At 35.7% G+C, this 6,563-nt stretch overlaps 1 protein-coding gene across 1 annotated transcript in view; it reads right to left on the bottom strand.

Moving 5' to 3' along the window:
• Positions 1–6,563, bottom strand: part of LOC101640494 (transmembrane serine protease 11B) — a 42,624-nt gene that overhangs the window by 28,588 nt on the left and 7,473 nt on the right. The gene's annotated exons all lie outside the window — the stretch shown is intronic.

Here is a 6,563-nt window from a genome sequence, read left to right as displayed (position 1 = left end):
ATAAAATAGAGATGTGTCTAATCAGAAAATACCACAGTGATAAATAGGATTAACATTTTAAATAAAAAGAAAACCATAAAACAGTAAATTATTTTATTTAATACAGATAAATGCTATTGACAGATTCTGCCTCCATGAGTTCACGCTTTAGAATCACTTTTCATAAATATTTGCATTGTTTATATGTGTTTCAAAACGTCATAGATTTATAATGTCTGTTATTTCTAGTTTCCATGAACTTTGTGAAAACCCATATGTGTGTGTATGCATGTAGATATATAGATATGTACTGTCTTAATGGTCTTAGCTATTTCATGGAGATTAAAAATCTTAGAGAAATATTTATGTAATTTATATTCCATATTTACTTAAACATTAAATACTTCAAAACTGTTTTGTTAATTTTGCTTTATTTCTTATATTTTAGACTCCTTGCAAGCTAAAAAAATATATCCTTTTAAGTTTCATATGAATCATCACTGTTTACTTAGTACAACAATAATATATTTAGATAATTTAAAAATTAAAATAGCATGAGTTTAATCTATAACTACACTATTCTACTCATGACTATTTCACAGATATAAACAGATGGCTTTACATACAAGTCCCCAAGGACACTCCCCGCAGTGGAGTGAGGAAAATACAATTAGAGAATATCCAGGAGAGCGCTCAGAAAGCACAAGACAGCAAAGAAATACAGCGAGTCTTCAACATCATTTTTAGCACCAACAAGTTACCAATTCACTCATGAGAAGAAAAAAAAAGTTCTCTCAACTACCTCCCCTCAACTTCATAACAGCTATGCATTTATATTATTTCTCAATCACAAGATGTTAAAACTCCTTATCACCTTATTCTGAAATAATCCTCAATTATCACATAAAACTATAAATTCCAAAGACAAGTACATTGTTGTTACAGTGCTGTCTTTGTGCGGGTCCCAAAATGCTGTGGGGAAACTATAAATGCTTTCTTAAGGCAAAGGTTTCACTGGATCCCATGGTTGGGAGACCTATCTAGGAGATAGTAGTAAATTTATTTATGTCAGAATTTTAGGCAAGCAAATCTCTACTTACCTATACATAATGTGCAGATAAAAGGGTTGTTGGTATTAATGAAGATAAATGAAACTTCTGTGCTCCTTTTGTCCTGATCAGTGGTTCTCAGTTAAATGGTACTAACCACAATGATAGTTGGAATTTTAAGGGCTGGGTGCAATAGCAGAAAGCAATTAAAAGGAAACTTGTTTAACAAGTGTTGATGACAGTTCTGGATCTGTGGTTTAAAGGAAGAAATGAAAATGCTCTTTGAGTCGGATACTTACAAAAAAACAATACTCATAACTTGGATTGGTCACCTGAGTGACCCACCCAAGGAGTACCACCACAGATTGGTGAACCAGTGTTCTGACTCAGGGTCCATCTATTTCAGAGCTCCTCCTCAGTGAAACCAGTTGTGTTCACTAGAGCTGTGTCTAGCAAATAGCTTAAACACAGGTTGTCTTTTTTTGACACAGTAATTCTGCCACAGCATTACTCATTTAATGCATAATCTAGAATACTTCCTGGAACTCAATGCATACTTTTGTGGGAATGGATTTGCAGTTGGAGAAACATTTCAGCATGAGAGATACCAGTTTATTTTGGTAATTCTTTAATAGGAAATAAAACTATCTAAACTAGTCCATAATTGTTTTTATTAAGTGGATAAAGTTTTTGAATGATATCCTAAATTATTATGCAGGGAGATAAGCCAAGCCTTTAGATATTTTTCTTATAAATAACTATGTTCTTGGCACCGGGTTTTATATCTTTGACAACTCTATGCATTTGATCACTTAATAAATATTATCATGAACATCCAAGGATATGTATTTTTCTCAGTAGTGGTAATATAAAAGTGGAGATAATACGTTTTCTACTTTCATGGAACTTCCATTGTAATGAGAAACACAGGTAACATGAGAGAAGGCAGTATGAACAGTAACTAATTTACTATGAGATAGCTATGCAGTGCTATGAAGAGAATAAAGCAGGAAAATTGAATATAAAGTAATTGGGCAGCAGGTAGAGGTGACTATCTTTAGGATGATCAGAAAAAGCTTCTCTGAAGAGAAGCCTTTTGAACAAAGAGCTGAATGATGACAACACCTGGTTTGATTTATGCTCCTAAACCACGTATTCATAATACTCTCTACTCAAAAATCTATTTTCTCAACTGCTGATAATCTGAAATACAAACATTATGGTCAATATTCCAGACCCTTCCAATCCCATCTCTTTACATTTACACATCTCTTACAAGGTGGTGGTGGTTGTCATTAGATGCCCATGAGTCCTGTCGGACTCACAGCAACCTATGTCCATTGTTGAAACCACTGTGTCAATGCATCTTGTTGAGAGCTTTCCTCTTCTTCCCCACCCCCACCCCCTCTATTTTACCAACTAAGAGATCCTTACCTAGAAATTGGTATCTCCTGATAACATGTCCAAAGCACATGAAACTGAATCTCACCATCCTTGCTTCCTAGGAGCATTCTGGACGTACTTCATCCAAAACCAGATTTGTTTGTTTTTTGCCAGTCCGTGGCACTTCACTGTTCTTCGACAGCACTGCCATTCAAATACATCAATTATTCTTTGGCTTCCCTTATTCAATGTCCAATTTTCACATGCTTATAGGGCAATGGAACATAACATGGCTGAGCAAAGTGAACGCTAGTCCGCAAAGTACCATTCTTGCTTTTTCACACTTTCAAGAGGTCCTGGGCAACAGAGTCACCTAATGCAACGTACATTTGTATTCCTTAACTGCTGTCTTCCACACACATTGATTGCAGATCCAAGCAAGAAAAATCCTTGGCAACTCTACTCTTTTCTCCCATTATGATGATTTTATCTATTGGTCTATTTGTGAGAAATTTTGTTTTCTTTACATTAAATTGTAATCCATACTGAAAGCTGCAATCCTTGATGTTTATCAACAAGTGCTTGTTCAAAAGGACTTGAAATACTTGCTACATTTTAAAAATTATTTATTAGCATCCAAATTTATGTAGTCCCCTAAAGTATTAATAAATTACATTTAAACCTCAGATTTAAATGGGTACAGGATTTGAACAGGACATTAACAAAATAAAAATAGACAGCCAATTTGAATATGGAAGAAGATACTTAATATCATGCATTAGTAACCATAAAATTACAAATTAAAACAATAAAAATATTGGCTTTTTCATTAAATACTTTTATTGGGTCTCTTACATCTCCCATCTCAATCCATACATTCATCCATTGTGTCAAGCACATTTGTATATATGCTGCCATCATCATTTACCGAGCAATTTTTTTCTACTTGAGCCCTTTGATATAAGCTCCTCATTTTCCACCTCCCCTTCTCTGTCCCTCATGAACCCTTGATAAGTTATAGATTATTATTTTCATATCTTACATCATCCTCTTTGCCCTTCACCCACTTTTCTGTTATTCGTTCCCCTGGGAGGGGGTTATATTTTGATCCTTGTGATCGATTGCCCCTTTCTCCCTCACCTTCCCCTTATCCTCCTGGTATCTCTATTCTCATTTTTGGCCTGAGGGGTTTATCTATCCTTGATTCTCTGTTTTGTGGGCTCTTATCTGTAGAATATTGACTTTTAAAATTATTTTGTATATGTGTGTGAGTGGGCTTTTATACTTTGATAGTGGAGAATTATAATTAATGTAAATCCTTTAGAGAACAATTTGGCAGTGTCTTAGTAGAAATTTGCATACCCCATAATCAAGCAGTTTTATTTCTTACTTTCTATCTAAATGTCTATCTTGGTACATGTACTCAGATAGAAATATGTGATTATGTGCTCATTATAGGCATGTGTAGAACAACAACAACAACAAAAGAAAAAATTATTTATTTACTTCTCTCTTGAAAAGCGCAGTGGCATTGTGTGCATCGTCAATCAGGAGCACCCGTCTGAAGATGTCTGGAAGTCTTCATGGAGGGGAGCTGGTCTGGAATAGTGAATTGCATGATTGGGTCAAGATTTTTGTGTCTAGTGACTTTGGGACTGAAGATGTAAGCTTTTAAGCAAGAGAGAAAGGTAATCTCAGCCTACTCCTTCCTTATTACTAACATCTTTTCATTGCTCTGGTAGTCCTCTAAACTCTGTTTTTATAGCTCATGAGGGAGAGGGAAGAGGGCCAACAATTCAAGTGGCAGGCAGGGTTTTTTTTCTTAACAAGTCAGGTCAATTGAGAATAGCTCTCTACTCCTTAAGTAGCATGCTTTAATCATTGTTTGGTTTGATTCCTCTTAATCCCCTGTCATTCATCAAATGACTGAGAAGACATTGTAGGGACAAGCTGATATTCCCTTGGCTAGTAATTCCTGTTTCACTAAATCGTATTTATGGTGGCACAGACAAGTCTGTTTTATAGAGCACAAACCGAGTCTTAGAAAACATGAAATTATTAGTTAATGGAATTTTTATAATAGGTATTTACCTTTAAAGGAAGTAAAGTTTTACTTACAGGATCATGAATGCCTACTGGGACAAGTTTTAAGCAATGATAAAACAAAATGTTGTCAGAGATTAAGATTGCTACCCATGCTTTTTTTGCATTGCCATTTGCTTGGTATATTTTTCTCCAGCCTTTAATTCTCAACCTGTTTTTGTCAGCAAGCTTGGGATGTGTCTCCTATAGGCAGCAGATCAATGGATTGTGTTTTCTAAGCCAGTCTGTTAGCCTCTGCCTCTTAATGCCTGAGTTAAATCCATCGATATTCAGTATTATTACATCCATCTGTGGACTCTGTGATCATCTTGTACCTTTTGTGTTGGGTGATTTACTACCTACCTATCTTATTAGTTTGTGTTGTGTGTGTGTGTGGTTCATTCTTTCCTTCTTCCCACTATTGAGCCAGTGTGATCATGAGGTGTTGATGGGATCAGGTATCAGGCATCTAAGACCCAGAAAAAAATCATACCCAAAGTGAATGGGGGTGGGGGACCATGGAGTGGAGACCCAAATGCCCATCTGTAGACAAATGGACATCCCCTCACAGAGAGGTCACAGGGAAGAGATGAGCCAGTCAGGGTGCAGTATAGTACCGATGAAACACACAACTTTCCTCTAGCTCTTTGGTGCTTCCTTCCCCCGACTATCCTGGCCTCAATTCTACCTCACAAATTGGATTAAACCAGAGCATGCACACTGCTACAGATAAGAGCCCGCAACACAGGGAATTCAGGAGAGATAACCCTCTCAGTGCCAACAAGGAAAGTAGAGGTACCAAGAGGATTAGGGTAGGGTGGGGGGAGAAATGGGGAATCGATCACAAGAATCAACTTAGAACCCCTGTCCAGGGTGACAAATAACAGAAAAGTGGGTGAGGGGCGATGGAGGATGATGTAAGATATGGAAAAAATAATCTATAACTTATCAAGCATTCACGAAGGAGGGCAGGTGAGGGAGAGAAGGGGAAGAAATTGGGAGCTGATATCAGGGGCTCAAGGGGGAAGAGAATGCTTTGAAATGATGATGGCAGCATATGTGCAAATGTGCTTGACACACTGGGTGAATGTATGGATTGTGATAAGAGATGTGAGACCCCCAATAAAAGTATTTTTAAAATAAAAAGTAAAAAAATTTAAATGTGATAAAATGATCTTGGTTTTATAGTACTTTATTACATAAAAACAATTTTGCTTGCATAAAAATTACAAAACATAATCACATATTGTAGAAAATAGTAGTCTTTTCTGATATTCTTTAATCAAGTCTTAAAATGGCTTTGACACATCACTAGGATATTTTTTAAAACCAGCTTTTTCTGAAATGTTCAGTTGCATTAAAATTACAACAATAAAAAAAGTAACAAATTCACTCTCCTCAATCATTAGCAGGTGACACTAAGGAAATTTAGCAAAGTATTTGTCATAATTGCCAAAAGCTAAGCTATAATGCCATTTATATATGAGAATTGTAGTCTACTTACATAATCTGGTAAAAAATTCTTTTAAAAATATATCAGAGAAACTTTTAGATTCACTAGCGTGCTGGTATCATTTAGCAACCAGTAACCAGAATGGAGAATGGGAGCTGAACTGTAGTATTTGCCCATTTCCAAGATGTAAACATTCCCACCCTAACCTATTTCAAGCCAATCACATGACATTACTGAACCTGAATATGAGAAGGGATGAAAAGTAGCACTCTGTTTTCCTATCATGCAGACACAATAAATGTAGCATGAATATTAATGATACATGGTAAAATAATTCGGACATGCTAAAATTTGAGTGTCTAGTACCATTACTTTTTAATCATGGTTGTGTTTCAAAACTGGTTGACATCATTTCTGCAGTCTTAACAATCAATTCTTGCATGTGACTACAAGTCAAATTTTGCAAAACCTGTTCTATTTTAAATATTTAAAAATTACAAATATTTCACAATATTTGGATGATAAAGTCCACCAAAAACACACCTGTAAGGTTTTCATTTAAAAATACAGAATATATAGCAGAAGGACATTGGGCCTCCACTCAAGTACTCCCTCAA

Source organism: Echinops telfairi, unplaced genomic scaffold (genome assembly GCF_000313985.2).
Source record: "Echinops telfairi isolate 266 unplaced genomic scaffold, ASM31398v2 ScPeMD7_7468;HRSCAF=8506_0, whole genome shotgun sequence".
Classification (NCBI taxonomy): domain Eukaryota; kingdom Metazoa; phylum Chordata; class Mammalia; order Afrosoricida; family Tenrecidae; genus Echinops; species Echinops telfairi.
Note: the sequence above shows the minus strand (reverse complement) of the source record. Positions and strands in the feature narration are given on the sequence as shown.